Source organism: Pteropus alecto, unplaced genomic scaffold, assembly GCF_000325575.1.
Source record: "Pteropus alecto unplaced genomic scaffold, ASM32557v1 scaffold20, whole genome shotgun sequence".
NCBI lineage: Eukaryota > Metazoa > Chordata > Mammalia > Chiroptera > Pteropodidae > Pteropus > Pteropus alecto.
In genome coordinates, this window is record NW_006436298.1 from 1,854,109 (window position 1) to 1,864,317 (window position 10,209).

General features: G+C 32.6%; 2 pseudogenes; both read right to left on the reverse strand.

Annotated features, from left to right (window-relative positions):
- Nucleotides 1-446: 446 nt before the first annotated feature.
- On the reverse strand, nucleotides 447-562 carry LOC112480989 (annotated as a pseudogene).
- Nucleotides 563-6,087: 5,525 nt separating this feature from the next.
- Nucleotides 6,088-6,774, reverse strand: LOC102882971 (annotated as a pseudogene).
- Between the last annotated feature and the right edge of the window lie 3,435 nt (nucleotides 6,775-10,209).

Below are 10,209 nucleotides of genomic sequence, written 5' to 3' on the forward strand. Positions count from 1 at the left end.
CTAATAATGTTGAATATAATTTTATATGCTAACTTAATCTATTTCCTTTGAATTGTCTATTCAAAATTTTTGTCTAATCTTATTGTTTGTTTTCTTATTTCTGTGTTTTCAGATTTATCTATGTATTATGAATACAAGTTCCTTATCAGATATTTGATTTCAATTTTTTACTCTCAGTATATGGTTTGTCTTTTCATCCTTCGAACAGTATTTCTCAAAGACCAGTTCTTCATTTTGATAAAGTCTTTTTTTTTTTCTCTCTTTAGGAATCATAGTTTTGGTGTCATAAATAAGAAATGTTTGCTTAACCCAAAGCCACACTCATTTTCTTACATTTACTTTTAGAATTTTCATAGTTTTATGTATTACATCTGTGTTGATGAACCACTTTTTATTAATTTTGTAGGTGTAACATGTGTCGAGTTTAATTTTTGTATGTGTGCGTGTGTCTACGGCATCTGGTCTTCCTAGGTGGTCTCCCATCCAAGTACTAACCAGGCCCGACCCTGCTTAGCTTCCGAGATCAGACATCCGGCTTGTTAAGGGTGGCATGGCGATAGACCATGGACCTTGGCTCCACTGGAACATGAACCCAGGACCTTCTTCATGTAAAGCAGATGTGCTAACTGCTACCCTTGGAACCATGTCCAAGTTTCATTTTTTTGTTGTATATGTATGCCCAATTGTTTCAGCACTATTCATTGAAAAGATTATTCTTTCTTTATTGAATTACCTTTGCACACTAAAAAAAATAATCAGGTAACTATATTTGAGTGGGTCTATTTCTGAGCTTTCTCATCTGTACTATTGAGATATTTATCTGTCCTTTCACCAGTAATACCCTGTCTTTAATATTGCAACTTTATAATGTTTTGAAATTGAGTAGTGTGATCCTCCAATTTTGTTAATCTTTTTCAGAATTTTTTTGTATATCCAGTAACTTTGTCTTCTGCATAACTTTTAAAATCAGTTCTTTGATACAAAAAAAAAAACAAAAAAAACCATGCTGACATTTTGATTGGGAATGTGTTGAATCATAGATTAAACTGGAGAAAATTAATATCATTAACAATATTAAGTATTACAATCTATAAATACAATATATCTCTCCATTTATTTAAATCTTTGATTTCTTTCACCAATATTTAGTATTTTTCAGCATATATATGCTGAAAAGACATTGTTAGGTTTATACTTAAGTACTTTATTTTTTTCTCTATTTGATATAATTTTTTAATTATGTTTCAATTGATTTATTGATGGCATATAAAAATATAAAAATATTATTGACTTTTATGTTAACTCAGATTCTTTCAATCTTCCTAAACTCATTTATTTGAAGTTTTTTAGTTCTTTTTTTTTTTTTTTTGTAAATTCTTTAGCATGTTCTGTATAGACAATTTTTTATCTATGGAAACAGAGTATTTTATTTATTCCTTTTCAATCTGTATAACTTTATATGTTTTTATTGCTATATTGTAAGCACTAGTTACTTTTATCCAATATTGAATAGCAGGGGTAATAAGGGACATCATTTTCATGTTTCTATTCTTATGGGGAAAAGCCTTTTGTGTCTCACCATTTAGTATAATCATATATTGTCTGTGGTATACAGTTGTCCTTTACTAAAGAAGTACCTTTCTATTGTTACTTTATAGAGTTATTTGTTTCCATACTACTGAGTTTGGAGTATTCTTTGTATATTTTGGATAAAAGTCATAATACATTATTGTTTAGGTATAAGGTGTAAAATGAAGTTCATTTTTTTTTTTTTGCCTATGCATATCCAATTTTCTAGGGTCATTTATTGAAAAGACTATCATTTATCAACTGATATACTTCTAGACTTTTATCTGAAATCATGTTTCCTTTTATGTCATTTCTCATTTCTCTGTTTTATGCCATTGATCTATTTGTCTGTTTTGATGCCAATACCACATTCTCTTGATAACACAGCTTTATAGAAAGTCTTGATGTTGGATAGGTTAAGTCCTCTAACTTTGTTCTTTTCTAAAGTGATTTGAGTATTTATAAGTCCATATGAAATTTACAATCACCAATATCTACAAAAGGCGGCTGGGATTGTGACTGAGAGTACATTAAATTTATAGATTAATTTGGGGGAGTATTAACATTTTAATGATAACTAGTTTTCCAATACATAAATGCTGTGATACACACACACACACACTCACACACACACACACACACACACACACACACACACAAAATACATATTATCTCTCTCCATTTATTTAGGTCTTCTTTAATTTCAATGTTTTATAGTTTTCAGTATTAATATCATGTACATCTTCAGACTGATTAGAGCTTGGTATTTCAAATTTTAGTGCTTTTGTAAATTATATGATTCCTTTTATTTCAATTTCTGATCATTACTATAATCTAGAACTAACTTTGTGCTAAAATTTAGAAATAAAGTTGATTTTTGAATATTGATCTGGTGTCAAAGCAGTTTTAGTAGCTCTTTTGTAGATTTCATCACATTTTTATGGACAATCCTTTCATCCCCAAATACAGGAACTTTTTATTTATTATTTTGTCTAATTTTAAAAAAATCAACTTTATTTGTCTTATTTACTTATATTAGTTGGAATTTTAAGTCAAATGTAATGAGGGTGATTATCTTTGTCTTCTTCCTGAACCTAGTATTCAGTCTCTCATTAGTAAATATGATGTTAAGATATAGAGATTTTTGTACATGCCTTTCATGAGAGTGAGAAAGTTTGGCTGTAGTTTTAGTTTGCTGAGAAATTTGTATCAGGAATGGATGTTAAGTTGTTCTATCAAAGTGAATTGAGATGATAATATGGTGTTTATTGTTTAGTTTGTTGATATGATTAATAACGTGTCTTGATTCTCAAATGTTAAATCAACCCGTGTTCCTCAGAAAAACATCATTTTTAAAGTTGTTTTATCCTTTTTATATATTATTAAACAGAATTTGCTATAATTTTGATAAGCTTACTTGCATCATGTTCATGAGAGATATTTTCTGCAGATTTCTTGTGATGTCTTTGTCTGATATGGTTTCATATTAATTCTAGCTTCATAGAAAGAGTTGAGAAGTGTTTCCTATTCAATTATCCAGAATAATCATGCAGAATTGGTATTATTTCTTTCTTAAATGTTAGACAAAATTTCCCAGTAAAGCCATATGCATGTGAAATTTTCTTTGTGAGAAACTTTTTAATAATTAAAAAAAAATTTAATAAATATAGTCATTTTGGTTATATGTTTCTTCTTGAGTGAATTTTGATAGTTTTTCTTTCAAGACATATTCTCATTTTAATCAAGTTGTCAATTGTATTGCTATAAAGTTTTTCATATTATTTTGTTATTGTACTCAAATATCTGTAGAATCTATAACAATGTTAGCTTTATCATTCCGATTTCCTGTAGTTTGTGACTTCACTGTTTCCTGATTGATCTGGCTAAACAATTGTGAATTTTATTGCTTTTCTCAGTGAATTGGCTTTTGGTTTCACTGATTTTCTCTATTATTTGGCTCTTCTATTTCATTGATATCTGTTTCCTATTATTTCCTATTCTCTACTTTTTATACTAGTCTTTGAATGTGGATGCCAAGATCATTGATTTTATTTTTGTTTTTGTTTTTGTTTTCTAGAATATATATATTCTAGGTCTCAGGTGAGATATTCTCCTTTGAATACATTAATTATAGTTATTTTAATGCCCATGTCTAGTAACTCCAATACATGAATGATCCTTTGGAGCTCTTTTCATTATCTGTTTAATTTTTTCCTTCCTTCCTTCCTTCCTTCCTTCCTTCCTTCCTTCCTTCCTTCCTTCTTCTTTCCTTCTTTCCTTCCTTCCTTCTTTTTTTTCCTTCCTTCCCTTTTGTACTTCCTAATTTTTTAGTGAATGAATTATCTTTAAGTAATGATTGAGGCTTTGGATTATGATATCTTTCTCCATAGATGATTCACAATATACTTTTCCAAGGAGCTATGGCAGGGGTATATCACTTTACTACACTTGGATTCTAAGCTAATTCCAGATTAGACAGGTTATAAGCTTTGTCATGTTTGGTCTATCTGTTTTGGCTCCATAAGGGATTCCTACTAGGCAGAGCTTAATTCTAATTGCTGTCTTGCTGGTAATTAGAGATTTCATTTCCTCCTCTACTGAGCTTTCCACCTGTTTTCTGTTGAGCTTATTGGCCCCTTGCCTTGTACAGCTTTAAAAAAAAAGTTAAATGTCTCAAGAATAAAACCTAACAGAATCCCAGGCTCATTTCTCTATTTTTCAGGAAACTTTGATCCTGGAGGTCTGGCTTCCCTGGGAGGTCTGACCTTCATTGTTTATATGATAAAAATCATATAAAACAGAAATCTGTTAATGGCATTGGGATGTCGCTTATTCCCAAGAATATATAAGCCTTCTGGAAGAAGTGGCTAAGGGTGTAAGAAATTCAGCAGTACTTTTGATCTTATCTGTACTAGTGGAAATTATATCTCTGTTCCCATTATTTCTCCCTTTTTCTGAGATTCCAAATGTATGTATGTTAAATATCCCACTTGTATTTGTTTATCTCTCTAGTGAATTTCTTTTATTTTTTCTCTTTTCACCATTCCAAATGCTTTTTTTCTGAATTACCATGTATTATATAGTTTCTTTAAATCTCTGACATCCTCTTAAATTTACCTTTTTTTTTGTTATTTAATTTAGTCAGAGTTTTATTTCTAGACTTTCTATTTGTTTCTTTTTTAAAAGCACACATGAAAAATTTTATTTAACTAAATTAACTGGTGAAAGAACCGGTAAGATGTTACAAGTGGTCAAAAAAGAATTCAAAGAATAGACACATATGCAGAGACAATCAAGAATGCTGAAATGAATTTGCTGAACTGATGCAAAATCGGTCAACAGCCAGAGGCAATCATTCCACCAGAAATCACATATATTACTATGATTTTTCTACAAATTACAGAGTTAGAAATGAGCTCAATGATAATAAATGACAGAGATAACCTTGAAGGGTACAGGAAACAGAAATACTCCCTGCGATTGTATTTTTCCTATTTCAGTGCCTTTGTTATCACAAAAGGCTGAGTAAATCTATTAAAAGGCATTAATTGCCAAAGTATAATATCGATAAATTATCCCAAAAATGTGCTGTGGCTCTTGGTTGTACCAAGAGTATGTATTCCGAAATTAAATTATATTTACATCAAAGAATGTATTAGAAAAATAAATTTTCTTAAAGGAAGGGGGTAATTCTTTTTTTAGGTAGAAAACATTTTCAAACATGGATATGTGCCTAGAGATGAGATACAGTCTATAACTATGTTCATGCTAAAAAGAAACTATGGATACGGTTCAGTTTCTGAGCAGAGGTCCCCAGAGATATTTTGAGGACAGAAAAATAATGTCAATGTTTGATAATAAGGAGAATGATTTCTTTAAGTCTCATTCATAACATGACTTTCCCATTCAGATTACAAATCAAATAGAATAACCATCTCACTTTTATCAATTGCTATTGCATGTTAAGATCAACAGTGAGGAGAGTGAAGCAGTCTAGAATGTATATAAGTACATATAAATATATATACACACATATATGTATTACATTATTCATGTTCTGGCCAGGGTTAAGAAAAACTAAAAAAGAAATAAACAGAAATATAATTTTGTCTTGAAATGTATATATTTCACATGCATATATGCATATATATGTACACGTACACACACACACATATAGATATATATATACACACATGAATGTGTATTCACAGACAAGCATGTATATGTGTATATATGTATATTCACTGTATATGATTATTATGTGGCTATTAAAATACAATCATGATTCTGCAAATGACAATTTTGATCTCTGTTCTGGGCTGTCTCTATTTTGTTTTCTCTCCACTGTCAACTTATGCTTTATTAACATTTTAGAGCAAGTGCATACGTCATGAGGCTAGAATGACTGTTTATGTGGCGATAGGGGAATTGTCAATTTCCTCTGCTGTTTTACTGGGTATTATGGCTCACACAAGTGGGTGCGAAGGCCACAGTGCCAGAAGAAGCATGGTGGACCTTTCACTCATAGGATGGTAAACTGAACAGCTCAGGCTGGAGGTGTTGCAGGGAATGCAGCATGACAGTGGCTTTTGTTATCAAGTCTCACTGTAAGTTTCCTTCTGGAACCATAATCACCTGTATTCTGGCTGTTTAGGCCACCTCCACTGGTTGAGAGCATCTTCAAAGATGAGGCACTTCCTCACAGGAGCAGGAGGGGAAAACTTCTTCCTATAAGTGAGAATATCTCTAGATCCACCTTGTCATTCCTCATTTTGGGGTCATCTCCCAAAACAATATGATCAAAGAAGCCGAAGAATTCCTGTGTCCACTGGTCTTCATCTGGATGAATACTAACCCAGAGCTGGTGGCCACGGGCCAAGGGCAGATGATGGATCTGCCCTTTTCTAGATGATGGATCCAATTTTCTACCCCTGGCATCAGAGCAGCCATCTTTTAGCTTTGTCTAATTTTCTTCCAGCAGCTCCTCTTTGGACATGGGGAGCTGAGGAATGTCTATTGTGATTTGGTCTGCCTGTAATGCCTTTGTGCCACAATGAAGGACTTTACATCCCAGGTATTTTTCTTCTCACAGCCATCACATATTTCTTGAAATACCATTGATAGAGCCCTGTTGTATCTGGAAGGAGGCTTTCCAAGTAGAGCATAGGAGGATGACAGTTGTAGTGGGAGCATGTATGCCACCATTGTGCCGCTGGCTCAGCCAGGTGAGGGCAGGGAGAAGCCTATTAGTTTCTTTATATAATATCTGGTTCATTTCTATAATTCTCACTTTAAAAAATTCCTTTAAAAAACAAAAGAAATATTAAAAGTAGCAAAATAAAAAAAGTTATCTCCCATGGTAAACAATTAGACTAGAAGCCAACTTATGAAGTTTAGGTATTAAACCACAATGAGATATCACCTCACACCTGTCAGAATAGCTATCATCAATAAATCAAAAAACGGCAAGTGTTGGCAAGGATGGGGAGAAAAGGGAACCCTTGTACACTGTTAGTGGGATTACAAAATGGTATAGTCACTATGGAAAAGTCTGGAGGTTCCTCAAAAATTAACCCAGCAATTGCACTTCTGGGTATTCCAAAGAAAACCAAAACACTAATTCATAAAGATCTATGCAACCGCATATTCACGGCAGTGCTATTCACAATAGCCAAGATATAGAAGCGACCTAAATGCCCATCAACAGATAATTGGATAATGAAGTTATTGTTTGTATATACAATGGAATATTACTTAGCCATAAAAATGAAATCCTACCATTTGCAATGATGTGGATGGACCTAGAGGTTATTATGCTAAGTGAAATAAGTCAGAGAGAGAAAGATAAAAAGCACATGATTTCACTTATATGTGGAATCTAAGGAACAAAAGGAACAACTGAACTAAAACAGACTCGCAGATACAGAAGACAATCTGGTGACTGCCAGAGGGGAGGGTGGTTGAGGGGCTTGGAGAAAAAGGTGAAGGAATGAAGAAGTACAAATTAGTAGTTACAAGATAGTCATGGGGATATAGAGTATGGTATAGGGAATATAATCAATAGTACTGTAATGGCTATGTGTAGAGCCAGATGGACGCTAAAGCAATTAGGGAGATCACTTCATAAACTATATAAATGTCTAACCAATGTACTGTATACCTGAAACTACTAAAAAAAAGTACAAAGATAAAGAAAAACAGGTGTTTTTAGAAAATGCTAAAAGAGAGATGTTCTGCAAGATGTGCTCAAATAAAAATGACACTTAAATGTGCCTAGTCCTGGGAGAAGCATAGTCAATTACAGAGCATACTGTTTGTAAATGGAAAGTTCCAGGTTCAGTACAGAGATCAGGTTTTGATAGCGTAATGGCAACAGTACTAACTGAACATCTAAGAAAGCCCAATGGAAGAGCTAACAAAAGGCACATCTAAGTGTATTTTTGTCAAATTTTACAAACTTAAAATATGTGTCTCTTCACAGAAAACATCTTTGGATTTGTAACAAACAAGAATTATGATCTCTGAGATCCACTTTAGCCACCAGCTAAAACATCCTAAAGTGTTGATATGAGGTATATATAATGTTTTGGATAAAAATATATGATTCTAAACATAAAAGCAATTGAGGTCAGAGAAGTTTACTTTTTAAATATGAATTCTTTAAGAGAATTCCTGTTTTCACATTCCCCTCATTCCTTCCTTAAAAAATTGTGTTTACCATTTCAATCTATGCCTACCAAGTTTGAAAACAGTATAACTTTTCTGTATAATTAAATGCATACTTTAGATGTTGAAATGCATAATTATAACATGAAATATGTATGTACTATGGAGTAAGTGCATGCATCATTTACTACACAATGAAGCAGATACACATTAAATTAAACTCTATGATGTACAATATATGACCAGAAGAATTAAGCTTCGAATAGTCAATTCTACAAACAGTCATAAAGTACATTATATAAGTAAGTGCCTATAAATCATTCATTGAATACCCCTTAAAGGGGAACGAAAGGAAGAGATGCTTGTTTTTAACATTAATTTTATGATACAATTTATTTTTGGTTCTAAGCAATGCAACAGTTGTGCATTTCTCTAAGGATACAGCAAACTATTGATGATAAATAAAGCAGTGGTGATCTAGCTCTCCATCTGCTGACTAACATACTGTTCCTGGCACTTTGGAATGAAAACATAGTAAATGAAAGAAACAAACTTCTTAGTCTTAGATTTAGGTATTGGAAAGAGCTTCATCTGCACACAGTGCAGGACATCTGCTGTTAATGCCTTATGGACCAGCTACATAGTCATTTCCAGGTGTGATTCAAGATGCTTACCACCCAGGGGGCCATAGATGTTTAGAGAAGCAAGACTCACACTGTAGACTGAGTAAGAATGATGCAGACCCTGCTTCAGTATGGAACTCTGTGGAACTAAAAATCTGAATGTTAACAAGCCACCAGGTGGCTCTGGTATAATTGACACAATAGGTCAAAACTTATGCTGAATTTTAAGCCATTTTTATGTTGTTGGTCAACAATGTGTGGCCAGCAGGCATAATGTGCATGGTGCATGGGGGCACATAATAACTCTTGCCTCCTCTATCTTCCTTTTTTTTTTCCTTTATTCTGCAAAAGGATATTGCGTCACAGCTTATTAAAATAGAAAAGTGGGTTTTCTGTTTCACTACAAAAGATTCCTATATAGATATGCCTCATTGGAACCCCATTCAAGAAATGCAGTGGTAGTTAGTTATCAGTAACTATGCTTCCCAAATCTGCCGAGTTACAGAGTTCTGAACAGATTACTAGCTATGCAGCAATGCAGTGATTTTCCGGGATGGCTTTCTTATGAGTCCATTTCTTTCCATTCCTCTCTTATTAAATCCTAGCCTGTAGCTACCCAAGAACTTTGGGATATCTGCAAATGTCATATTCTGAGGAGAAAAGCTTTACTCTCTGCTTGTGTGGCTTCATCATGTACAAATGTGTAAATGAAAATAAAAGTAATTTTCTCAATAGAAGTAAATAATTAATGAAAAATATCCATTTTGAGAAAGGAACGTTTGTTTTATATGTTAATAACAAATCCTGAAATGGTAAATTTGAGGTAGCTCAGAAATCAAGAAATTTTGTAATTTTTAAAAAAAATAGCAGAAAGAAAAATCCAGGATTGTAAATTATTATTGATATAATAGGGCAATTTTATTGGACAGATAGAAAGAACCATGCCATTTTCATTATTGAATGCTTCAGGTAGTACAATTTCATAATACCTGAATGTAATGGCTGATATATTAAGTATGCGAAACTATATAGCTTCCTATATGGCAAAAGGTTGGGGAATTTTTTTAAACCATTTTAAAGTTCAGTATTCAAATTTTCATATCTATATATTTTTATCTTGATAGAAATTGATGTATCCCCTTATTATGGAATATATTTTGGACTTTGAAGGCAGTCGAGATGTTTTCCTTTTTGTCTTGTATTCAGAAGAAGATGGTTTCATAAGAATAAATTCTGAACAATTGATTTTCCAACTAATCATCCTCCTAGTATTGGGAGGTTAAAGAGCCCTGTTGAACAAGTAGTAGTCATGGAGAGAAAAGCAGCCAAGGGCCAGTATATATATATATAC